General features: G+C 39.7%; 2 non-coding genes across 2 annotated transcripts; both read left to right on the top strand.

The window, feature by feature from the left end:
• The first annotated feature begins 3,779 nt into the window (after nt 1-3,779).
• Nucleotides 3,780-3,887, top strand: LOC130942987 (small nucleolar RNA R71). The gene has a single exon (XR_009071528.1). It is a non-coding gene; the product is annotated as a small nucleolar RNA R71 (small nucleolar RNA).
• A 19,044-nt stretch (nt 3,888-22,931) lies between these two features.
• LOC130942876 (small nucleolar RNA R71) lies at nt 22,932-23,039 on the top strand. The gene has a single exon (XR_009071422.1). It is a non-coding gene; the product is annotated as a small nucleolar RNA R71 (small nucleolar RNA).
• Nucleotides 23,040-27,290: the final 4,251 nt, after the last annotated feature.

Raw genomic sequence — 27,290 nt, 5'->3', positions numbered from 1 at the left:
ACACTAATGATCACAAGACACAAACATGGATAAACATAAGCATAAAATTCGAAAAACAGAAGAATAAAGAACAAGGAGATTAAAGAACGGGTCCACCTCAGTGATGGCGGCTCTTTCTTCCTCTTGAAGATCCTATGGAGTGCTTGAGCTCCTCAATGTCTCTTCCTTGTCTTTGTTGCTCCTCTCTCATGATTCTTTGATCTTCTCTAATTTCATGGAGGAGAATGGAGTGTTCTTGATGCTCCACCCTTAGTTGTCCCATGTTGGAACTCAATTCTCCTAGGGAGGTGTTTACTTGCTCCCAATAGTCTTGTGGAGGGAAGTGCATCCCTTGAGGCATCTCAAGGATCTCTTGATGAGAGGGGTCTCTTGTGTGCTCCATCCTTTTCTTGGTGATGGGCTTGTCCTCATCAATGGGGGTATCTCCTTCTATGTCAACTCCAACTGAATAACAGAGGTGACAAATGAGATGAGGAGAGGCTAGCCTTGCCAAGGTGGAAGACTTGTCCGCCACTTTATAGAGTTCTTGGGCTATAACCTCATGAACTTCCACTTCTTCTCCAATCATGATGCTATGAATCATGATGGCCCGGTCTAGAGTAACTTCGGACCGGTTGCTAGTGGGAATGATTGAGCGTTGAATGAACTCCAACCATCCTCTAGCCATGGGCTTGAGGTCATGCCTTCTTAATTGAACCGGTTTGCCTCTTGAATCTTTCTTCCATTGTGCGCCCTCTTCACATATGACTGTGAGGACTTGGTCCAACCTTTGATCAAAGTTGACCCTTCTAGTGTAAGGATGTTCATCTCCTTGCATCATAGGCAAATTGAATGCCAACCTTACACTTTCCGGACTAAAATCCAAGTATTTTCCCCGAACCATAGTAAGATAATTCTTTGGATCCGGGTTCATACTTTGATCATGGTTCTTTGTGATCCATGCATTGGCATAGAACTCTTGAACCATCAAGATTCCGACTTGTTGAATGGGGTTGGTAAGTACTTCCCAACCTCTTCTTCGGATCTCATGGCGGATCTCCGGATATTCACCCTTTTTGAGTGAAAAGGGGACCTCGGGGATCACCTTCTTCAAGGCCACAACTTCATAGAAGTGGTCTTGATGCACCCTTGAGATGAATCTATCCATCTCCCATGACTCGGATGTGGAAGCTTTTGCCTTCCCTTTCCTCTTTCTAGAGGTTTCTCCGGCCTTGGATGCCATAATGGTTATGGAAAACGAAAAAGCAACGCTTTTACCACACCAAACTTAAAATGGTTGCTCGTCCTCGAGCAAAGAAGAAAGAAGAGAGTAGAAGAAGAAGAAATGAGGAAGAGGGAGATGGTGGTGTATTCGGCCAAAGAGGGGGAGAAGTGTTGTTTAGGTTGTGTGAAAATGAAGGGGTGAAGAAGGGTTTATATAGGAGAGAGGGGAGATGAGGTTCGGCCATTATGGGTGGGTTTGGGAGGGAAAGTGGTTTGAATTTGAAGGGTGAGGTTGGTGGGGTTTTATGAAGGATGGATGTGAGTGGTGAAGAGAAAGATGGGATTTGATAGGTGAAGGGTTTTTGGGGAAGAGGTGTTGAGGTGATTGGTGAATGGGGGAAGAAGAGAGAGAGTGGTGGTGGGGTCCTGTGGGGTCCACAGATCCTGTGGTGTCAAGGAAAAGTCATCCCTGCACCAAATGTTGCTCAAAATCACGTTTTGAGCTATTTCTGGCGTTAAACGCCGGGCTGGTGCCCATTCCTGGCGTTTAACGCCAGGTTCTAGCCCTTTTCTAGCGTTTAACGCCAGTCTGGTGCCCCTTTCTGGCGTTAAACGCCCAGAATGGTGCCAGACTGGGCGTTAAACGCCCAACTGCTAGGCTTACTGGCGTTTGAACGACAGCAGCATCTTCCTCCAGGGTGTGCTGTTTTTCTTCCTGTTTTTCATTCTGTTTTTGCTTTTTCAATTGATTTTGTGACTTCTTATGATCATCAACCTACAAAAAACATAAAATAACAAAAGAAAATATATAAAATATAATCATTGGGTTGCCTCCCAACAAGCGCTTCTTTAATGTCAGTAGCTTGACAGAGGGCTCTCATGGAGCCTCACAGATACTCAGAGCAATGTTGGAACCTCCCAACACCAAACTTAGAGTTTGAATGTGAGGGTTCAACACCAAACTTAGAGTTTGGTTGTGGCCTCCCAAAACCAAACTTAAAGTTTGACCGTGGGGGCTCTGTTTGTCTCTGATTTGAGAGAAGCTCTTCATGCTTCCTCTCCATGGTGACAGAGGGATATCCTTGAGCCTTAAACACAAAGGATTCTTTATTCACTTGAATGATTAGTTCACCTCTATCAACATCAATCACAGCCTTTGCTGTGGCTAGGAAGGGTCTGCCAAAGATGATGGATTCATCCATGCACTTCCCAGTCTCTAGGACTATGAAATCAGTAGGGATGTAATGGTCCTCAATCTTAACCAAAACATTCTCTACAAGTCTATAAGCTTGTTTTCTTGAGTTGTCTGCCATCTCTAGTGAGATTTTTGCAGCTTGTACCTCAAAGATCCCTAGCTTCTCCATTACAGAGAGAGGCATGAGGTTCACACTTGACCCTAAGTCACACAGGGCCTTCTTGAAGGTCATGGTGCCTATGGTACAAGGTATGAAAAACTTCCCAGGATCTTGTCTCTTTTGAGGTAATTTTTGCCTAGACAAGTCATCCAGTTCTTTGGTGAGCAAGGGAGGTTCATCTTCCCAAGTCTCATTTCCGAATAACTTGTCATTTAGCTTCATGATTGCTCCAAGGTATTTAGCAACTTGCTCTTCAGTGACATACTCATCCTCTTCAGAGGAAGAATACTCATCAGAGCTCATAAAAGGCAGAAGTAAGTCCAATGGAATCTCTATGGTCTCATTTTGAGCCTCAGATTCCCATGGTTCCTTATTGGGGAACTTAGAGGAGATTGGTGCACGCCCATTGAAGTCTTCCTCAGTGGCGTCCACCTCCTCTCTTTTCTCTCCATATTCGGCCATGGTTATGGCTTTGCACTCTCCTTTTGGATTTTCTTCTGTATTACTTGGGAGAGTACTAGGAGGGAGTTCAGTAATTTTCTTGCTCAGCTGTCCCACTTGTCCTTCCAAATTTCTGATGGAGGACCTTGTTTCATTCATGAAACTTTGAGTGGTTTTGATTAGATTAGAGACCATTGTTGCTAAGTCAGAGGTATTCTGCTTAGAACTCTCTGTCTGTTGCTGAGAAGATGATGGAAAAGGCTTGTTATTGCCAAGCCTGTTTCTTCCACCATTATTATTATTGAAACCTTGTTGAGGTCTCTCTTGATTCTTCCATGAGAAATTTGGGTGATTTCTCCATGAAGAATTATAGGTGTTTCCATAGGGTTCTCCTAGGTAATTCACCTCTTCCATTGAAGGGTTTTCAGGATCATAAGCTTCTTCCTCAGATGAAGCTTCCTTAGTACTGCCAGGTGCATTTTGCATTCCAGACAGACTTTGAGAAATCAAATTGACTTGCTGAGTCAATATCTTGTTCTGAGCCAGTATGGCATTCAGAGTGTCAATCTCAAGAACTCCTCTCTTCTGACTAGTCCCATTATTCACAGGATTCCTTTCAGAAGTGTACATGAATTGGTTATTTGCAACCATTTCAATTAGCTCTTGAGCCTCTGTAGGCGTCTTCTTCAGATGAAGAGATCCTCCAGCAGAGCTATCCAAGGACATCTTAGATAGTTCAGAGAGACCATCATAGAAAATACCTATGATGCTCCATTCAGAAAGCATGTCAGAGGGACATTTTCTGATTAATTGTTTGTATCTTTCCCAAGCTTCATAGAGGGATTCTCCATCCTTCTGTCTGAAGGTTTGGACCTCCACTCTAAGCTTACTCCATCTTTGTGGTGGAAAGAACTTTGCCAAGAAGGCATTGACTAGCTTTTCCCAAGAGTCCAGGCTTTCTTTAGGTTGAGAGTCCAACCATATTCTAGCTCTGTCTCTTACAGCAAAAGGGAATAGCATCAGTCTATAGACCTCAGGGTCTACCCCATTAGTCTTGACTGTGTCACAGATTTGCAAGAACTCAGCTAAGAACTGATGAGGATCTTCCATTGGAAGTCCATGGAATTTGCAATTCTGTTGCATTAGAGAAACTAATTGAGGCTTAAGCTCAAAGTTGTTTGCTCCAATGGCAGGGATAGAGATGCTTCTCCCATAGAAGTCGGGAGTAGGTGCAGTAAAGTCACCAGCACCTTCCTTGCATTGTTTGCATTGTTGTTGTTTTCGGCTGCCATGTCTTCTTCTTCTTTGAAGAATTCGGTCAGGTCCTCTACAGAGAGTTGTGCTTTGGCTTCTCTTAGCTTTCTCTTCAAGGTCCTTTCGGGTTCAGGGTCAGCTTCAACAAGAATGCCTTTGTCTTTGTTCCTGCTCATATGAAAGAGAAGAGAACAGGAAACCGTGGAATCCTCTATGTCACAGTATAGAGATTCCTTGAGGTGTCAGAGGAAAAAGAAAAATAGAAAGAAGAAGGAGAAGAAGAATTCGAACTTTAATTAGATAAGGTTCGAATTGTGCATTGAGAAGGAGTGGTACTCCATAAATAGAAGGATGTGAGAAGGAGGGGAGTAATTTTCGAAAATTAATTAGAAGATTTTGAAAACATTTTTGAAAAACACTTAATTGATTTTCGAAAATAAGAGTGGAAAAGAAATCAAGTGATTTTTGAAAAAGATTTGAAATTAGAAGTCAAAAGGATTTGATTGAAAACTTAATTTGAAAAAGATGTGATTAAAAAGATGTGATTGAGAAGATATGATTTGAAAACAATTTGAAAAGATATGATTTGAAAACAAATTTAAAAAAAAGATTTGATTTTGAAAATTAATGACTTGCCTAACAAGAAAAGATATGATTCAAACATTAAACCTTTCTCAACAGAAAAGGCAACAAATTTGAGATGTTCAATCAAATCATTAATTGTTAGTAAGTATCTTTAAAAAAAGGAAAGAAATTGATTTTGAGAACATTTGATTGAAAGGATATGATTTGAAAAAGATTTGATTTTGAAAAACTTTGAAAACTTGAAAAAAATTGATTTTGAAAACAAAATCTTCCTCCTAGCACCATCCTGGCGTTAAACGCCTAGAATGGTATACATTCTGGCGTTTAACGCCCAAAATGCACCCTTTTTGGGCGTTAAACGCCCAACCAGGTACCCTGGCTGGCGTTTAAACGCCAGTCTGTCTTCTTCACTGGGCATTTTGAATGCCCAACTTTTTCTGTATAATTCCTCTGCAGTATGTTCTGAATCTTCAATTCTTTGTATTATTGACTTGAAAAGACACAAATTAAAAATATTTTTTGGATTTTTACTAATCAGAATGCAACAAGAATCAAATAGCAATGCATGCAAGACACCAAACTTAGCAGTTTGTATACTACTGACACTATATGAAACACAAAGATACTCAAGTCAATAGAATTCAAAGATCAAAACAAAGAAATACATGCATGGATTCGAAAAATATAACAAAAACATGCATTTGACACCAAACTTAAGATGAGACTCTAGACTCAAACAAGAAATATTTTTGGATTTTATGATTTTATAAATTTTTTGTGTTTTTTTTTTTCGAAAATTAAGTGGAAAAAGATATCAAAATTCTTAATGAGAATTCCAGGAATCAGTGCAATGCTAGTCTAAGACTCCGGTCCAGGAATTAGACATGGCTTCACAGCCAGCCAAGCTTTCAAAGAAAGCTTCGGTCCAAAACACTAGACATGGCCAAAGGCCAGCCAAGCCTTAGCAAATCACTGCTCCAAAAGCAAGATTGATAAAGATCATCAAGCTCTTGTGATGATAAGTTGAAACCTCGGTCCAATGGAATTAGACATGGCTTCTCAGCCAGCCAGATTTCAACAAATCATCATGAAACTCTAGAATTCACCTTCAAGAATTTCGAAAAAAAATAAATGCCTAATCTAAGCAACAAGATGAACCGTCAGTTGTCCATACACAAGAACAATCCCCGGCAACGGCGCCAAAAACTTGGTGCACGAAATTGTGATCAATACTTTTCAAAACATAAACAATCCCTAGTAATGGCTCCAAAGACTTGGTGCTCAATACTATGGCATAAACACAACTTCGCACAACTAACCAGCAAGTGCACTGGGTCGTCCAAGTAATAAACCTTACGCGAGTAAGGGTCGATCCCACGGAGATTGGTGGTATGAAGCAAGCTATGGTCATCTTGTAGATCTCAGTCAGGCAGACTCAAATGGGTATAGTGATGAACGAATAAAGCATAAAGATAAAGATAGAGATACTTATGTATATCATTGGTGTAAGAGCTTCAGACAAGCGTATGAAGATGCCTTCCCTTCCGTCTCTCTGCTTTCCTACTGCCTTCATCCAATCCTTCTTACTCCTTTCCATGGCAAGCTCGTGTAGGGTTTCACTGTTGTCAGCAGCTACCTCCCATCCTCTCAGTGAAAATACGTCCCTGATGCTCTGTCACAGCATAGGCTAATCATCTGTCGGTTCTCGTTCAGGCCGGAATAGAATCCATTGATTCTTTTGCGTCTGTCACTAACGCCCTAGCCTGCTAGGAGTTTGAAGCACGTCACAGTCATTCAATCATTGAATCCTACTCAGAATACCACAGACAAGGTTAGACCTTCCGGATTCTCTTGAATGCCGCCATCAGTTCTTGCCTATACCACGAAGACTCTGATCTCACGGAATGGCTGGCTCGTTTGTCAGGCGAGCACTCAGTTGTCAGGCGATCAACCATGCATCATGTTATCAGGAATCCAAGAGATATTCACTAAGCCTCAGATGCTTGTAGAACAAGAGTGGTTGTCAGTCACTTTGTTCATGAGTGAGAATGGTGATGATCCGTGACAATCATCACCTTCATTAAGTTGAAGAACAAGTGATATCTTGGACAAAGAACAAGCAGAATTGAATAGAAGAACAGTAGTAATTGCATTAATACTCGAGGTACAGCAGAGCTCCACACCTTAATCTATGGTGTGTAGAAACTCCACCGTTGAAAATACATAAGCATAAGGTCTAGGCATGGCCGAATGGCCAGCCTCCCAATGATCTAAGATAGCATAAAAATGAAGATAGCTACCCCGATATCTCAATACAATAGTAAAAGGTCCTACTTATAGAAAACTAGTAGCCTAAGGTGTACAGAGATGAGTAAATGACATAAAAATCCACTTCCGGGCCCACTTGGTGTGTGCTTGGGCTGAGCAATGAAGCATTTTCGTGTAGAGACTCTTCTTGGAGTTAAACGCCAGCTTTTATGCCAGTTTGGGCGTTTAACTCCCATTTGGGTGCCAGTTCCAGCGTTTAACGCTGGGATTTCTTGAGGTGACTTTGAACGCCGGTTTGGGCCATCAAATCTTGGGCAAAGTATGAACTATCATATATTGCTGGAAAGCCCAGGATGTCTACTTTCCAACGCCGTTGAGAGCGCGCCAATTGGGCTTCTGTAGCTCCAGAAAATCCACTTCGAGTGCAGGGAGGTCAGAATCCAACAGCATCTGCAGTCCTTTTCAGTCTCTGGATCAGATTTTTGCTCAGATCCCTCAATTTCAGCCAGAAAATACCTGAAATCACAGAAAAACACACAAACTCATAGTAAAGTCCAGAAAAGTGAATTTTAACTAAAAACTAATAAAAATATACTAAGAACTCAACTAAAACTAACAAAAACATACTAAAAACAATGCCAAAAAGCGTACAAATTATCCGCTCATCAATACTCCAAAGGATCTTTGGAGTCAAGAGAGGTTCTTAACCAAAGAACATGCAGACCATTACCACAAAATAATGGGTCTAAGGTCAGTGATCCCGGAAGTTAAATTCGATCTGAAAGAAGACGAATATCCGGAGGTCCAAAAGCAAATTCGAAATAGAGGATGGGAAATTCTAGCCAATCCTGAGACAAAGGTTGGAAGAAACATGGTTCAGGAATTCTACTCAAATCTCTGGTTGACAGATAAGCAGAGAATGACTGGAACTGCTTTCCATACCTTCAGAACCATGGTCAGAGGGAGAACTATTTACTTCTATCTGGACAAAATAAGAGAGGTCTTCAAACTGCCTCAACTACAAGATGATCCTGAATCCTTCAATAGGAGAATGGTGAGAGCAGATAAGGGGTTGGATCAAGTTCTAGAGGACATATGCCTCCCTGGAACTAAGTGGATAACCAATTCAAAAGGTGTCCCAAACCAACTCAAGAGGGGAGACCTCAAACCAGTTACAAGAGGTTGGCTAGACTTTATTGGGCGTTCTATTTTGCCACTAGTAACCGTTCTAAGGTCACTGTCAAGAGAGCAGTGATGATTCATTGCATTATGCTGGGAAAAGAAGTGGAGATTCATCATCTGATTGCTTGTGAGATTTACACAATTGCAAACAAGAACTCTACTGAAGCCAAACTGGCTTACCCAAGCTTAATCTCTTTGCTATGTAAAGATGCTGGGGTGAGGATGGGAGTAGATGAATTCATCCCAATTGAACATCCAATCACCAAGAAGTCAATGGAAGGACAAATGCAAGATAACTCTATCAAAAGGAGGGCGTAGGAATTCCTCCCTGAACTTCCTGAATTTGACTACTGGGCCCACCTAGAAGCATCTGTTGCCAAGCTGCAAGAAGCTATGGAACAAATTAAGGAAGAATAGCAGAATCAAAACTGCATGCTCTGCAAATTGCTGAAAGAACAAGAGAAGCAGGGGCGTGAGCTACAGAAGCTGAAGCGCCAGAAACTCTCCCTTGAAGGGTCAAACACCTCACAAGTTGAGGGAGCATCCACTTCTCAAAATCAAGGTTGTTGAGTCCTAACTCTGTGATAACCTTTATCATTAGGAATCTATTTTAGAGTCATTTAAATCTCTGTTTTTAATTTTTTGTTTTCTATTACTATTGGTCTTATCTTATATTTATTTTTGAGTCTTGTTCTTATTCCATGATTTAAAAAATTTAAAGTTCATGTCTTAAAGCTATGAATGTCCTATGAATCCATCACCTCTCTTAAATGAAAAATGCTTTAATCATAAAAGAACAAGAAGTACAGGATTTCGAATTCATCTTTGAAACTAGTTGAATTAGTTTAATGTGGTGACAATACTTTTTGTTTTCTGAATGAATGCTTGAACAGTGCATATGTCTTTTGAATTTGTTGTTTAAAGAATGTTAAAATTGTTGGCTCTTGAAAGAACGATGGAAAAGGAGAAATGTTATTGAGGATCTGAAAAATCATCAAATTGATTCTTGAAGCAAGAAAAAGCAGTGAATATAAAAAAAAAGAGAGCAAGCAGAAAAAGCCAATAGTCCTTAAAACCAAAAGGCAAGGATACTAAAAGGGATCCAAGGCTTTGAGCATCAGTGGATAGGAGGGCCTAAAGGAATTAAATCCTGGCCTAAGCGGCTAAACCAAGCTGTCCCTAACCATGTGCTTGTGGCGTGAAGGTGTCAAGTGAAAAGCTTGAGACTGAGCGGTTAAAGTCGTGATCAAAAGCAAAAAGAGTGTGCTTAAGAACCCTGGACACCTCTAATTGGGGACTCTAGCAAAGCTGAGTCACAATCTGAAAATGTTCACCCAGTTATGTGTCTGTGGCATGTATGTATCCGGTGATAATACTGGAAAATAGAGTGCTTTTGGCCATGGCCAAGACTCATAAAGCAGCTGTGTTCAAGAATCAACATACTTAACTAGGAGAATCAATAACACTATCTGAATTCTGAGTTCCTATAGATACCAATCATTCTAAACTTCAAAGGATAAAGTGAGATGCCAAAACTGTTCAGAGGCAAAAAGCTACTAGTCCCGCTCATCTAATTGGAGCTAAGTTTCATTGGTATTTTGGAGTCTATAGTATGTTCTCTTCTTTTTATCCTATTTGATTTTCAGTTGCTTGGGGACAAGCAACAATTTAAGTTTGGTGTTGTGATGAGCGGATAATTTATACGCTTTTTGGCATTGTTTTTAGTACATTTTAGTTAGTTTTTATTATATTTTTCTTAGTTTTTATTTAAAATTCACTTTTCTGGACTTTACTATGAGTTTGTATATTTTTCTGTGATTTCAGGTATTTTCTGGCTGAAATTGAGGGACCTGAGCAAAAATCTGATTCAGAGGCTGAAAAAGGACTGCAGATGCTATTGGATTCTGGCCTCCCTGTACTCGAAGTGAATTTTCTGGAGCTACAGAAGCCCAATTGGCGCGCTCTTAATTGCGTTGGAAATTAGACATTCTGGGCTTTCTAGCAATATATAATATTCCATACTTTGCCCGAGATTGATGGCCCAAACCGGCGTTCCAAATCAGCTTCAGAATTCCCAACGTTTAACGCCGGAACTGGCACAAAAGTTGGAGTTAAACGCCCAAACTGGCACAAAAGCTGGCGTTTAACTCCAGGAAAAGTCTCTACACATGAAAGCTTCAATGCTCAGCCCAAGCACACACCAAGTGGACCCCGGAAGTGGATTTTTACGTCATTTACTCATTCTTGTAAACCTTAGGTTACTAGTTCACTATAAATAGGACTTTGTGCTATGGTATCTTTACCTCATGACACATTACACATTTCATACTGTATCTTCTACGGCATGAGTCTCTAAACTCCATGGTTGGGGGTGAGGAGCTTTGCTGTGTCTTGATGAATTAATGCAATTACTACTATTTTTCATTCAATCACGCTTGCTTCTATTCTAAGATACCACTTGTTCTTCAACCTGATGAATGTGATGATCCGTGACACTCATCACCATTCTCACCTATGAACGTGTGCCTGACAACCACCTCTGTTCTACCTTCGATTGAGTGTGTATCTCTTGGATTCCTTAATCAGAATCTTCGTGGTATAAGCTAGAATCCATTGGCGGCCATTCTTGAGAACCCGAAAAGTCTAAACCTTGTCTGTGGTATTCCGAGTGGGATTCAGGGATTGAATGGCTGTGACGAGCTTCAAACTCGCGAGTGTTGGGCATAGTGACAGACGCAAAAGGATCAATGGATCCTATTCCAGCATGATCGAGAACCGACAGATGATTAGCCGTGCGGTGACAGCGTGCGTTGAACATTTTCACTGAGAGGACGGGAGGTAGCCATTGACAACAGTGAAACCCAACATACAGCTTGCCATGGAAGGAGCCTTGCGTGCATGAAGAAGAAGGCAGTAGGACAGCAGAGATTCAGAAGATAGAGCATCTCCAAAACCTCAACCTTTTCTCCATTATTGCAAAATAAGTATTTATTTCATGTTCTTTTACTTTTTACAATTAAATCTGAGAATTATTGATATCCTGACTAAGAGTTACAAGATAATCATAGCTTGCTTCAAGCCGACAATCTCCGTGGGATCGACCCTTACTCACGTAAGGTATTACTTGGACGACCCAGTGCACTTGCTGGTTAGTTGTGCGGAATTACAAAAGTGTGATTGTGATTTCGTGTACCACACTGTATTCTTCAGTGAGGTAAACTTTTTCAGTTTCCCTCTAATCCTTCTTATGACGTAAGATCTCTTTCATGAACTTAGCATAAGATGGTATTTGCTCAAGTTTCTCTGCAAACAGAATCTTTATTTCAAGAGTTCTGAGATAGTCTGCAAAGTGGGCAAATTGCTTATCCTGTTTCGCTTGGCGGAGTTTCTGAGGATAAGGCATTTTGGCTTTGTATTTCTCAACCTTAGTTGTTGCAGGTTTATTGCCTACAGATGTGGGTTGAGAAGCCTTTTTAGAAGGGTTGTTATCAGCACTTGTATGTGTCTGATCTCCCACTGTTATTTGAATGCCAGGAGTGGAAGCTGGAGTGGCGTTAGACGCCAACTCCTTATCTGTTTTTGGCGTTTGAATGCCAGAACTGTGCTTCCTTTGGGCGTTCAACGCCAATTCCTTGCTTGTTTTTGGCGTTGAACGCCAGGACTGAGCATGGTTTGGACGTTCAATGCCAGCTTTCTACCCATTCTCTGGCGTTTGAGTTCCAGAATTATTCCTCTCTGGGCTCTTACTGTCCTCAGAGGAATTTTGGTTAGTTTGCTCATTTCTTGGCTTTTTGCTATTTTGAAGTGAGGTATTTAATGTTTTCCACTTCTTAATTGAACTGCTTGGTACTCTTCTGTTCTGTTTGCTTCAACTGTACTTCCATATTCATATTAGCCATTCTTGTTTCTTGTAGTATTTCCTTGAATTCGGCTAGCTGTTTTGTTAGAAAATCCAGTTGCTGATTGAATTCAGTAACTTGTTCTGTAGGACTGAGTTCAGCAGTTACTGTTTTAGCCTCTTCGTTAATGGAAGGTTCACTGCTTAGGTACAGATGCTGATTTCTGGCAACTGTATCAATGAGCTCTTGAGCTTCTTCAATTGTCTTTCTCATGTGTATAGATCCATCAGCTGAGTGGTCTAGAAAAATTTGAGCTTTCTGTATAAGCCCATAATAAAAGATGTCTAATTGCACCCACTCTGAGAACATTTCAGATGGGCATTTTCTTAGCATCTCTCTGTATCTCTCCCAAGCATCATAAAGGGATTCATTATCTCCTTGTTTGAAGCCTTGGATGCTCAGTCTTATCTGTGTTATCCATTTTGGAGGAAAATAGTGATTCAGAAATTTTTCTGATAGCTGTTTCCATGTCTTTATGCTGTCCTTAGGTTGGTTATTTAACCACCTCTTAGCTTGGTCCTTTACAGCAAATGGAAACAGTAATAGTCTGTAGATATTCTGATCTACTTTCTTATCACGTACTGTGTCAGCAATTTGTAAAAATTGTGCCAAAAACTCTGTAGGCTATTCTTGTGGAAGACCGGAATACTGGCAACTTTGCTGCACCATGATAATGAGCTAAGGATTCAACTCAAAACTACTAACTCCAATAGAGGGTATACATATACTACTCCCATATGAAGCAGTAGTGGGGTTATCATATGACCCCAGAGTCCTTCTGGACTGTTCATTTCCACTTAGGTCTATGATGGAGAAAGGGAGATGATGTGAATTTATTTTATTTATTTTATTATATATAAAAATTTTGGAATAATAATAATAATAAAATAAGATAAAATAAAGATGACAATAAAAATAAAAATAAATAAAAATAAAAATAAAAATAAAAAAATTTAAAAATATTTTATGAAGATTTTCAAAAAAGTGAGGAGAGAGAAAGTGGTTAGGATATTTTCGGAAAAGATATATATTTTTTTAAAAAATCTTAAAAGGATGAGATTTGAAATTTTTCGAAATTGAAATCTGAATTTTTATATAAAAAAATTCGAAAATATGGCTTAAAATTAGTTAGAAAAGATATTTTTTTTGAATTTTGAATTTTATGATGAAAGAGAAAAATACACAAAAGACACAAGACTTAAAAAATTTTAGATCTAATGCTCCTTGTTTTCGAAAATTTTGGAGGGAAAACACCAAGGAACACCAAACTTAAAAATTTTAAGATCAAAACACAAGAAAGACTCACGAACACCTTGAAGAATCACAAGAACAACAAGAACAAAAGAAAGAACACCAAACTTAAAATTTTTAGAAAACCAAAATAAATCTTCGAAAATTAAAGAAAATTAACAAGAAAACACCAAAATTAAAGTTTGGCACAAGATTCAATCAAAGAAAAATTATTTTTGAAAACGATTTTAAAAAGAAGATACCCAATTACCAAAAACATAAACTAACGCTCTAGCCAATTGAGCTATAAATGTAACGTGTTTTAAAGAGATATTTTTAATAAATAAAAATAAAATTTTTTGAAAACTAATAATTTTGAACTTGCACAAGGAAAACACGAAAAATACACAAAATAGGTAAAACCAAAGATCAAACAAGAAAAATTGACAAGAACAATTTGAAGATCAAGGAAAAATAAAGAACATGCAATTCGAAAATTGAAAGACAAAAAATAGCATGCAATTGACACCAAACTTAAAACCTGACACTAAATTCACAGAAAAACTAAAAATTAATAAAGAAAACTAATATTTTTGAAAAAAAAAATTAGAATGGATAATAAAAGATGCAATTCTAGTAAAAAAGATAAACTTTTCCTAATCTAAGCAACAAGATTCACCGTCAGTTGTTCAAACTCAAACAATCTCCGACAACGGCGTCAAAAACTTGGTGCATGAAATTGTGTATGCCAATATTAATGGACTATTTCTTACAGCTTCGCACAACTAACCAGCAAGTGCACTGGGTCGTCCAAGTAATACCTGACGTGAGTAAGGGTCGAATCCCAAGGAGATTGTTGGCTTGAAGCAAGCTATGGTTATCTTATTATTCTTAGTCAGGATATAATATCAATAATAATTTTTATTTTCAATTGTAAAAAGTAAAAGAGCATGAAATAAATACTTATTATGCAGTAATGGAGAATATGTTGGAGTTTTGGAGATGCTTTGTCCTCTGAATTTCAGCTTTTCTCTTGTCCTCTGCTTCACACACACAAGGCTCCTTCCATGGCAAGCTCTATGTAGGGCGTCACCATTGTCAATGGCTACTTCCCATCCTCTCAGTGAAAATGGTCCAAATGCTCTGTCACAGCACGGCTAATCATCTGTTGGTTCTCGATCATGTCGGAATAGGATCCATTGATCCTTTTGCGTCTGTCACTACGCCCAATAATCGCGAGTTTGAAGCTCGTCACAGCCATTCAATCCTTGAATCCTACTCGGAATACCATAGACAAGGTTTAGACTTTTCGGATTCTCATGAATGCCGCCATCAATTCTAGCTTATACCACGAAGATTCTGATTAAGAAATCTAAGAGATACTCATTCAATCTGATGTAAACCGGAGGTGGTTGTCAGGCACACGTTTATGGATTGAGGAAGGTGATGAGTGTCACGGATCATCACCTTCTTCATAGTGAAGCGCGAATGAACATCTTAGATAGGAACATGCATGTTTGAATGGAAAACAGAAATAATTGCATTAATTCATCGAGACGCTGCAGAGCTCCTCACTCCCAACAATGGTGTTTAGAGACTCATGCCGTCAAAGAGTATAAAATTCAGATCTAAAAATGTCATGAGATATAAAATAAATCTCTAAAAGTTGTTTAAATACTAAACTAGTAACCTAGGTTTACAGAAAATGAGTAAACTAGGATGGATAGTGCAGAAATCCACTTCTGGGGCCCACTTGGTGTGTGCTGGGGCTGAGACTTAAGCTTCTCACGTGCCTGGGCTGTTTCTGGAGTTGAACGCCAGGTTGTAACCTGTTTCTGGCGTTGAACTCCAACTTGCAACCTGTTTCAGGCGCTGAACGCCAAACTGCAACATGGAACTGGCGTTGAACGCCAGTTTACGTCATCTATCTTCGCGCAAAGTATGGACTATTATATATTTTTGGAAAGCCCTGGATGTCTACTTTCCAACCCAATTGAGAGCGCGCCAATTGGACTCCTGTAGCTCCATAAAATCCATTCCGAGTACAGGGGAGTTAGAATCCAACAGCATTCACAGTCCTTTTTTAGCCTGAATCAGATTTTTGCTCAGCTCCCTCAATTTCAGCCAGAAAATACCTGAAATCACAGAAAAATACACAAACTCATAGTAAAGTCCAGAAATATGAATTTTGCCTAAAAACTAATAAAATTATACTAAAAACTAACTAAAACATACTAAATTCTACATGAAATTACCTCCAAAAAGCGTATAAAATATCTGCTCATCACTTCTCCTTTATTGAGACTGTCTTCTTTTTCATTTTGGCCATAAGGAATAAAATATTTATCAGATTTGAACCTCAGCTAATTTACAAATGAACCGAAATTACTTCAGATTTGAACAAAAACTAACTAAACAACCCCACATGAACAAGTTCAGCAAATTCAAGCGAAACAAAACCAAATGAATGTAAATTAAACTAAGAAATGAATCGAAATTTCTTAAGGAATAAAAGAACCAATAAACTAAGAGATGAACCGAATTAATTATCAGAACCAATAAACTAACAACACATATTCATTCAATGCCCTAATTACGGAGAAAAAAATGGAATCAGAGAAACTCGATCTACTAAATAAATGAACTCGATTCACTAAACCTTAAATCGATCTAATAGAAATACGAGATTTGCGAGAAATTAACTGAACATAATAACAATAGTTTTCTTAGTACCTTGCGGAATCTTTGTTCTTGTTTTTGTATGTTTTTTGTTGATGAATTCAAACGCACCACCGGATTTTGCAGTAGCTTTCGCAGAGAATTTGAAAGATTTTTGAGAAATTTTGAGAGAGAATTAAAATTCTTTTGTTGCAGTTTTGAGTTTGAGGAATGAACGCTTTTTCATATTAGAGCGCATAGAAAAGGGGTAACGTTTGGGGCTTCTAGCGCGTGTAACCACTCTCTTTAATAAGAGTGGGTTTTTTAGGTGTTAGGCCTGTGTGGTTAGACTTGAATACAATAAGGCTTGGATGTGTAGCCCAACTATTGTGCAAAACAACAATATTAATGAGAATATTATTAAGATGATATCAAGCCTTTTTAGAAAGATGTTGCACTATTAAGACATCAAGTGATATGCTCCAAGAATCAAATCCATGAGTGAATGGATAGCTGCTTGGTGCACGAAATTGTGATCATCAATGGCGCCATCAACATGGTACGCTCATTGCAATCTCAACTCTTCATCACAACTCCGCACAACTAACCAGCAAGTGCACTGGGTCGTCCAAGTAATAAACCTTACGCGAGTAAGGGTCGATCCCACGGAGATTGTTGGTATGAAGCAAGCTATGGTCACCTTGTAAATCTTAGTTAGGCAGACTCAAATGGTTATGAATGATATATGAATAAAACATAAAGATAAAGATAGAGATACTTATGTAATTCATTGGTGGGAATTTCAGATAAGCGCATGAAGATGCTGTGTCCCTTCCGTCTCTCTGCTTTCCTACTGTCTTCATCCAATCCTTCTTACTCCTTTCCATGGCAAGCTTATGCAAGGGTTTCACCGTTGTCAGTGGCTACCTCCCATCCTCTCAGTGGAAATGTTCAACGCACCCTGTCACGGCACGGCTATCCATCTGTCGGTTCTCGATCAGGCCGGAATAGAATCCAGTGATTCTTTTGCGTCTGTCACTAACGCCCCGCCTTCAGGAGTTTGAAGCACGTCACAGTCATTCAATCATTGAATCCTACTCAGAATACCACAGACAAGGTTAGACCTTCCAGATTCTCTTGAATGCCGCCATCAGTTCTAGCCTATACCACGAAGACTCTGATCTCATGGAATGGCTGGCTCGGTTGTCAAGCGAGCGCTCGGTTGTCAGGCGATCAACCATGCATCGTGTATCAGGAATCCAAGAGATATTCACCCAATCTAAGGTAGAACGGAGGTGGTTGTCAGGCACACGTTCATAGGTGAGAATGATGATGAGTGTCACGGATCATCACATTCATCAAGTTGAAGAACAAGTGATATCTTAGAACAAGAACAAGCGGAATTGAATAGAAGAACAATAGTAATTGCATTAATACTCGAGGTATAGCAGAGCTCCACACCTTAATCTATGGTGTGTAGAAACTCCACCGTTGAAAATACATAAGAACAAGGTCTAGGCATGGCCGTGAGGCCAGCCCCCAGATGATCTAAGATAGCATAAGACTAAATATAGCTACCAAGATCTGATCTAAGAACTAGATGTCCAAAGATGAAAAATACAATAGTAAAGGGTCCTATTTATAGGGAACTAGTAGCTTAAGAATTACAAAGATGAGTAAATAACATAAAGATCCACTTCCGGGCCCACTTGGTGTGTGCTTGGGCTGAGCAATGAAGCATTTTCGTGTAGAGACTCTTCTTGGAGTTAAACGCCAGCTTTTGTGCCAGTTTGGGCGTTTAACTCCCATTTTGGTGCCAGTTCCGGCGTTTAACACTGGGAATTCTGAAGGTGATTTTGAACACCGGTTTGGGAAATCAAATCTTGAGCAAAGTATGGACTATCATATATTGCTGGAAAGCCCAGGATGTCTACTTTCCAACGCCGTTAAGAGCGCGCCAATTGGGATTCTGTAGCTCCAGAAAATCCACTTCGAGTGCAGGGAGGTCAGAATCCAACAGCATCTGCAGTCCTTTTCAGTCTCTGAATCAGATTTTTGCTCAGGTCCCTCAATTTCAGCCAGAAAATATCTGAAATCACAGAAAAACACACAAACTCATAGTAAAGTCCAGAAAAGTGAATTTTAACTAAAAACTAATAAAAATATACTAAAAACTAAACCAATTATACTAAAAACATACTAAAAACAATGCCAAAAAGCGTACAAATCATCCGCTCATCACAACACCAAACTTAAATTGTTGCTTGTCCTCAAGCAACTGAAAATCAAATAAGATAAAAAGAAGTGAATATGCAATGAATTCCAAAAACATCTATGAAGATCAGTATTAATTAGATGAGCGGGGCTTTTAGCTTTTTGCCTCTGAACAGTTTTGGCATCTCACTCTATCCTTTGAAACTCAGAATGATTGGCTTCTTTAGGAACTCAGAATCCAGATAGTGTTATTGATTCTCCTAGCTAAGTATAATGATTCTTGAACACAGCTACTTATTGAGTCTTGGCTGTGGCCCAAAGCAATCTGTCTTCCAATATTACCACCGGATACATACATGCCACAGACACATAATTGGGTGAACCTTTTCAGATTGTGACTCAGCTTTGCTAAAGTCCCCAATTAGAGGTGTCCAGGGTTCTTAAGCACACTCTTTTTGCCTTGGATCACAACTTTATTTCTTTCTTTTTCTTTTCTTTTTCTTTCTCTCTTTTTTTTTCTTTTTTCGTCTCTTTTCTCTTTTTTTTCGTTTTTTTTTTGTATTCACTGCTTTTTCTTGCTTCAAGAATCATTTTTATGATTTTTCAGATCCTCAGTAACATGTCTCCTTTTTCATCATTCTTTCAAGAGCCAACATTCATGAATCACAAATTCAAAAGACATATGCACTGTTTAAGCATGCATTCAGAAAACAAAAGTGTTGCCACCACATCAAAATAATTAAACTGTTATAAAATTCAAAATTCATGCAATTCTTTTTCTTTTTCAATTAAGAACATTGTTTATTTAAGAAAGGTGATGGATTCATAGGACATTCATAACTTTAAGGAATAGACACTAAGACACTAATGATCATAAGACACAAACATGGACAAACATAAAGCCTACATTTTCGAAAAACAGGAAAATAAAGAACAAGGAGATTAAAGAATGGGTCCACCTTAGTGATGGCGGCTTGTTCTTCCTCTTGAAGGTCTTATGGAGTGCTTGAGCTCCTCAATGTCTCTTCCTTGTCTTTGTTGCTCCTCTCTCATGATTCTTTGATCTTCTCTAATTTCATGGAGGAGGATGGAATGTTCTTGGTGCTCCACCCTTAGTTGTCCCATGTTGGAACTCAATTCTCCTAGGGAGGTGTTCAGTTGCTCCCAATAGTCTTGTGGAGGAAAGTACATCCCTTGAGGCATCTCAGGGATCTCATGATGAGAGGGGTCTCTTGTTTGCTCCATCCTTTTCTTAGTGATGGGCTTATCCTCATCAATGGGGGTGTCTCCTTCTATGTCAACCCCAACTGAATAACAGAGGTGACAAATGAGGTGAGGAAAGGCTAACCTTGCCAAGGTGGAGGACTTGTCCGCCACCTTATAGAGTTCTTGGGCTATAACCTCATGAACTTCCACTTCTTCTCCAATCATGATGCTATGAATCATGATGGCCCGGTCTAGAGTAACTTCGGACCGGTTGCTAGTGGGAATGATTGAGCATTGGATAAACTCCAACCATCCTCTAGCCACGGGCTTGAGGTCATGCCTTCTTAGTTGAACCGGCTTCCCTCTTAAATCTCTCTTCCATTGGGCGCCCTCTTCACAAATGTCAGTGAGGACTTGGTCCAACCTTTGATCAAAGTTGACCCTTCTAGTGTAAAGATGTTCATCTCCTTGCATCATAGGCAAGTTGAATGCCAACCTTGCATTTTCCGGACTAAAATTCAAGTATTTTCCCCGAACCATAGTAAGCCAATTCTTTGGATCCGGGTTCACACTTTGATCATGGTTCTTGGTGATCCATGCATTGGCATAGAACTCTTGAACCATTAAGATTCCGACTTGTTGAATGGGGTTGGTGAGAACTTCCCAACCTCTTCTTCGGATCTCATGTCGGATCTCTGGATATTCACTCTTTTTGAGTGAAAAAGGGACCTCGGGGATTACCTTCTTCAAGGCCACAACTTCATAGAAGTGGTCTTGATGCACCCTTGAGATGAATCTCTCCATCTCTCATGACTCGGAGGTAGAAGCTTTTGCCTTCCCTTTCCTCTTTCTAGAGGTTTCTCCGGCCTTGGATGCCATAAATGGTTATGGAAAAACAAAAAGCAATGCTTTTACCACACCAAACTTAAAAGGTTTGCTCGTCTTCGAGCAAAAAAAGAAAGAAGAGAGTAGAAGAAGAAGAAATAAGGAAGAAGGGAATGGCTTTGTGTTCGGCCAAAGAGGGGGGAGAAGTGGTGTTTCGGGTGTGTGAAAATGAAGGGGTGAGAAAGGGTTTATATAGGAGAGGGGGGTTCATGGTTTGGTCATGTATGGGTGGGTTTGGGAGGGAAAGTGGTTTGAATTTGAAGGGTGAGGTAGGTGGGGTTTTATGAAGGATGGATGTGAGTGGTGAAGAGAAAGATGGGATTTGATAGGTGAAGGGTTTTTAGGGAAGAGGTGTTGAGGTGATTGGTGAATGGGTGAAGAAGAGAGAGAGTGGTGGGGATCCTGTGGGGTCCACAGATCCTGAGGTGTCAAGGAAAAGTCATCCCTGCACCAAATGGCATGCAAAAATGCGTTTTAAGCCAATTCTGGCGTTAAACACCGGGATGGTGCCCATTTCTGGCATTTAACGCCAGGTTCTTGCCCTTTCCTGGCGTTTAACGCCAGTCTGGTGCCCCTTTCTGGCGTTAAACGCCCAGAATGGTGCCAGACTGGGCGTTAAACGCCCATCTGCTAGCCTTACTGGCGTTTAAACGCCAGTAGGTTCTTCCTCCAGGGTGTGCTGTTTTTCTTCCTGTTTTTCATTCTGTTTTTGCTTTTTCAATTGATTTTGTGAATTCTCATGATCATCAACCTACAGAAAACATAAAATAACAAAGAAAAATAGATAAAATATGACATTGGGTTGCCTCCCAACAAGCGCTTCTTTAATGTCAGTAGCTTGACAGAGGGCTCTCATGGAGCCTCACAAATGCTCAGAGCAATGTTGGAACCTCCCAACACCAAACTTAGAGTTTGAATGTGGGGGTTCAACACCAAACTTAGGGTTTGGTTGTGGCCTCCCAACACCAAACTTAGAGTTTGACTGTGGGGGCTCTGTTTGACTCTGATTTGAGAGAAGCTCTTCATGCTTCCTCTCCATGGTGACAGAGGGATATCCTTGAGCCTTAAACACAAAGGATTCTTCATTCACTTGAATGATCAGTTCACCTCCATCAACATCAATCACAGCCTTTGCTGTGCCTAGGAAGGGTCTGCCAAGGATGATAGATTCATCCATGCACTTCCCAGTCTCTAGGACTATGAAATCAGCAGGGATGTAATGGTCTTCAATCTTTACCAGAACATCCTCTACAAGTCCATAAGCTTGTTTTCTTGAATTGTCTGCCATCTCTAGTGAGATTTTTGCAGCTTGCACCTCAAAGATCCCTAGCTTCTCCATTACAGAGAGAGGCATGAGGTTTACACTTGACCCTAAGTCACACAGAGCCTTCTTGAAGGTCAATGTGCCTATGGTACAAGGTATTGAGAACTTCCCAGGATCTTGTCTCTTTTGAGGTAATTTCTGCCTAGACAAGTCATCTAGTTCTTTGGTGAGCAAAGGGGGTTCATCCTTCCAAGTCTCATTTCCAAATAACTTGTCATTTAACTTCATGATTGCTCCAAGGTATTTAGCAACTTGCTCTTCAGTGACATACTCTTCCTCTTCAGAAGAAGAATACTCATCAGAGCTCATGAATGGCAGAAGTAAGTCCAATGGAATCTCTATGGTCTCATTTTGAGCCTCAGATTCCCATGGTTCCTTATTGGGGAACTCATTGGAGGCTAGTGCACGCCCATTGAGGTCTTCCTCAGTGGCGTTCACTTTCTCTCCTTCCTCTCCAAATTCGGCCATGTTGATGGCCTTGCACTCCCCTTTTGGATTTTCTTTTGTATTGCTTGGAAGAGTACTAGGAGGGAGTTCAGTAATTTTCTTGCTCAGCTGTCCCACTTGTGCCTCCAAATTCCTAATGGAGGACCTTATTTCAGTCATGAAACTTTGAGTGGTTTTGATTAGATCAGAGACCATGGTTGCTAAGTCAGAGTGGTTCTGCTTAGAATTCTCTGTCTGTTGCTGAGAAGATGATGGAAAAGGCTTCCCATTACTAAACCTGTTTCTTCCACCATTATTGTTGTTGAAACCTTGTTGAGGTCTCTGTTGATCCTTCCATGAGAGATTTGGGTAAATTCTCCATGAAGAATTATAGGTGTTTCCATAGGGTTCTCCCATGTAATTCACCTCTTCTATTGAAGGGTTCTCAGGATCATAAGCTTCTTCTTCAGACGAAGCATCCTTAGTACTGCTTGGTGTATTTTGCATTCCAGACAGACTTTGAGAAATCAAATTTACTTGGTGAGTCAATATCTTGTTCTGAGCCAGAATGGCATTCAGAGTATCAATCTCAAGAACTCCTTTCTTCTGATTAGTCCCATTGTTCACAGGATTCCTTTCAGAAGTGTACATGAATTGGTTATTTGCAACCATTTCAATTAGTTCTTGAGCTTCTGTAGGCGTCTTCTTCAGATGAAGAGATCCTCCAGCAGAGCTATCCAAAGACATCTTGGATAGTTCAGAGAGACCATCATAGAAAATACCTATGATGCTCCATTCAGAAAGCATGTCAGAAGGACATTTTCTGATCAATTGTTTGTATCTTTCCCAAGCTTCATAGAGGGATTCTCCATCCTTCTGTCTGAAGGTTTGGACTTCCACTCTAAGCTTACTCAATTTTTGAGGTGGAAAGAACTTTGCCAAGAAGGCATTGACTAGCTTTTCCCATGAGTCCAGGCTTTCTTTAGGTTGTGAGTCCAACCATGTCCTAGCTTTGTCTCTTACAGCAAAAGGGAATAGCATAAGTCTGTAGACCTCAGGGTTAACCCCATTAGTCTTGACAGTGTCACAGATTTGCAAGAATTCAGCTAAGAACTGATGAGGATCTTCCAATGGAAGTCCATGGAACTTACAATTCTGTTGCATTAGAGAAACTAATTGAGGCTTAAGCTCAAAGTTGTTTGCTCCAATGGCAGGGATAGAGATGCTTCTCCCATAGAAGTCGGGAGTAGGTGCAGTAAAGTCACCCAGCACCTTCCTTGCATTGTTTGCATTGTTGTTGTTTTCGGCTGCCATGTCTTCTTCTTTGAAGATTTCTGTTAGGTCCTCTACAGAGAGTTGTGCCTTAGCTTCTCTTAGCTTTCGCTTCAAGGTCCTTTCAGGTTCAGGGTCAACTTCAACAAGAATGCTTTTGTCTTTGTTCCTGCTCATATGAAAGAGAAGAGAACAAGAAAATGTGGAATCCTCTATGTCACAGTATAAAGATTCCTTGAGGTGTCAGAGAAGAAGAAAAATAGAAGAAAGAGGTAGAAGAATTCGAACTTAGTCAGATAGAGTTCGAATTGTGCATTGAGGAGGAGTGGTACTCCATAAAGAGAAGGATGTGAGAAGAGGGGAAGAGCTTTTTCGAAAATTAAGTTAAAAAGATTTTTTTTTAAAAAATTGAAAAAATTTTATTGATTTTCGAAAATCAAGAGTGGGAAAGAAATCAAGTAATTTTTGAAAAAGACTTTGAAATTAGAAATCAAAAAGATATGATTGAAAACTGTTTTGAAAAAGATGTGATTAAAAAGATATGATTGAGAAAATATGATTTGAAAACAATTTTAAAAAGATTTGATTTTAAAAATCAATAACTTGGCTATCAAGAAAAGATATGATTCAAACATTAAACCTTTCTCAACAGAAAAGGCAACATACTTGAAATGTTGAATCAAATCATTAATTGATAGCAAGTATCTTTAAAAAAGGAAAGAAATTGATTTTGAAAACATTTGATTGAAAAGATATGATTTGAAAAAGATTTGATTTTGAAAAACTTTGAAAACTTGAAAAAAAATTGATTTGAAAACAAAATTCTCCCCCTTGTGCCATCCTGGCGTTAAACGCCCAGAATGGTGCACATTCTGGCGTTTAACGCCCAATGCACTACCTTTTTGGGCGTTAAACGCCCAATCAGGCACCCTGGCTGGCGTTTAAACGCCAGTCTGTCCTTCTTCACTGGGCGTTTTGAACGCCCAGCTTTTTCTGTGTAATTCCTCTGCTGCATGTTCTAAATCTTCAGTTCCCTGTACTATTGACTTGAAAATAGAACCAAGATCAAATAAACAATGCATGCAAGACACCAAACTTAAAATTAGACACTAGACTCAAACAAGAAACATAAAATATTTTTGGTTTTTTATGATTTTGAAATTTTTTTTGAATTTTTCGAAAATTATATGGAAATAGAAAATAAAGGTTTCAGAATTCTTAATTTGGATTCCAGGAATCATTGCAATGCTAGTCTAAGACTCCAGTCCAGGAATTAGACATGGCTTCACAGCCAGCCAAGCTTTCAAAGAAAGCTTCGGTCCAAAATACTAGACATGGCCAATGGCCAGCCAAGCCTTAGCAGATCATTGCTCCAATAGCAAGATTGATAGAAATCAATAAGCTCTTGTGATGATCAGTTGAAACCTCGGTCCAATAAGATTAGACATGGCTTCTCAGCCAGCCAGATTTCAACAGATCATCATGAAACTCTAGAACTCATTCTTAAGGATTCTGAAAAATACCTAATCTAAGCAACAAGATGAACCGTCAGTTGTCCATACACGAAACAATCCCCGGCAACGGCGCCAAAAACTTGGTGCACGAAATTGTGATCATCAATGGCGCCATCAACATGGTACGCTCATTGCAATCTCAACTCTTCATCACAACTCCGCACAACTAACCAGCAAGTGCACTGGGTCGTCCAAGTAATAAACCTTACGCGAGTAAGGGTCGATCCCACGGAGATTGTTGGTATGAAGCAAGCTATGGTCACCTTGTAAATCTTAGTTAGGCAGACTCAAATGGTTATGAATGATATATGAATAAAACATAAAGATAAAGATAGAGATACTTATGTAATTCATTGGTGGGAATTTCAGATAAGCGCATGAAGATGCTGTGTCCCTTCTGTCTCTCTGCTTTCCTACTGTCTTCATCCAATCCTTCTTACTCCTTTCCATGGCAAGCTTATGCAAGGGTTTCACCGTTGTCAGTGGCTACCTCCCATCCTCTCAGTGGAAATGTTCAACGCACCCTGTCACGGCACGGCTATCCATCTGTCGGTTCTCGATCAGGCCGGAATAGAATCCAGTGATTCTTTTGCGTCTGTCACTAACGCCCCGCCTTCAGGAGTTTGAAGCACGTCACAGTCATTCAATCATTGAATCCTACTCAGAATACCACAGACAAGGTTAGACCTTCCGGATTCTCTTGAATGCCGCCATCAGTTCTAGCCTATACCACGAAGACTCTGATCCCACGGAATGGCTGGCTCGGTTGTCAGGCGAGCGCTTGGTTGTCAGGCGATCAACCATGCATCATGTATCAGGAATCCAAGAGATATTCACCCAATCTAAGGTAGAACGGAGGTGGTTGTCAGGCACACGTTCATAGGTGAGAATGATGATGAGTGTCACGGATCATCACATTCATCAAGTTGAAGAACAAGTGATATCTTAGAATAAGAACAAGCGGAATTGAATAGAAGAACAATAGTAATTGCATTAATACTCAAGGTACAGCAGAGCTCCATACCTTAATCTATGGTGTGTAGAAACTCCACCGTTGAAAATACATAAGAACAAGGTCTAGGCATGGCCGTGAGGCCAGCCCCCAGATGATCTAAGATAGCATAAGACTAAAGATAGCTACCAAGATCTGATCTAAGAACTAGATGTCCAAAGATGAAAAATACAATAGTAAAGGGTCCTATTTATAGGGAACTAGTAGCTTAAGAATTACAAAAATGAGTAAATGACATAAAGATCCACTTCCGGGCCCACTTGGTGTGTTCTTGGGCTGAGCAATGAAGCATTTTCGTATAGAGACTCTTCTTGGAGTTAAACGCCAGCTTTTGTGCCAGTTTGGGCGTTTAACTCCCATTTTGGTGCCAGTTCCGGCGTTTAACGCTGGGAATTCTGAAGGTGATTTTGAACGCCGGTTTGGGCCATCAAAGCTTGGGCAAAGTATGGACTATCATATATTGCTGGAAAGCCCAGGATGTCTACTTTCCAACGCCGTTAAGAGCGCGCCAATTGGGCTTCTGTAGCTCCAGAAAATCCACTTCGAGTACAGGGAGGTCAGAATCCAACAGCATCTGCAGTCCTTTTCAGTCTCTGAATCAGATTTTTGCTCAGGTCCCTCAATTTCAGCCAGAAAATACCTGAAATCACAGAAAAATACACAAACTCATAGTAAAGTCCAGAAAAGTGAATTTTAACTAAAAACTAATAAAAATATACTAAAAACTAAACCAATTATACTAAAAACATACTAAAAACAATGCCAAAAAGCGTACAAATTATCCGCTCATCACTGCTACATATCAGAATCAAGCTAAACAAAGAAAGGATGTTCATTCAAAGCCAACGGTTAATAACATTGATGTGCACAATAACTAGTTGATGAAAAAGGAAATTATTCCAACATTGAAGAAGAGATTTCAAGCTCTATAAAAGAAGATTTCATCCAAGGAAGAAAGCAACCATTCGAGCATAGTTTGATCTAATATATGTTGATTTTATTCCTTGTTATATTTAGTGTGTTTTTACTTCTCTTTTGTCTAGATTCAAGCTTACTTTGAGAGATAAAAAATTCAAAGAGAGTAGTACATACAAAAGCCCTTTAATCTTTTGTTTGAGTGTTTTGAATTCAAAAGTGTGCTGGGTTAGAGTGTACTTGGTTCTCCTTAACTAGGTTGGATTAGCACTTAGGTGATTTACTAAGCTTGGGATAACTTAGATGGTTTACAAGAGTGTGACTATCTTGGAATTGGTGTTTGTAATCCTTAATTATTATAGTAAAAATTCCACTGGACAGGTCACATTGTACTTCGCCGAACCAGGATATATCGTGGTTTTACTTTTCTTCTTCCCAAACTCTGCA

This window comes from Arachis stenosperma, chromosome 7 (assembly GCF_014773155.1).
Source record: "Arachis stenosperma cultivar V10309 chromosome 7, arast.V10309.gnm1.PFL2, whole genome shotgun sequence".
Taxonomy (NCBI): Eukaryota; Viridiplantae; Streptophyta; class Magnoliopsida; order Fabales; family Fabaceae; genus Arachis; species Arachis stenosperma.
The sequence above is the reverse complement of the archived record's forward strand: the minus strand, read 5'-3'. Positions and strand labels throughout refer to the sequence as shown.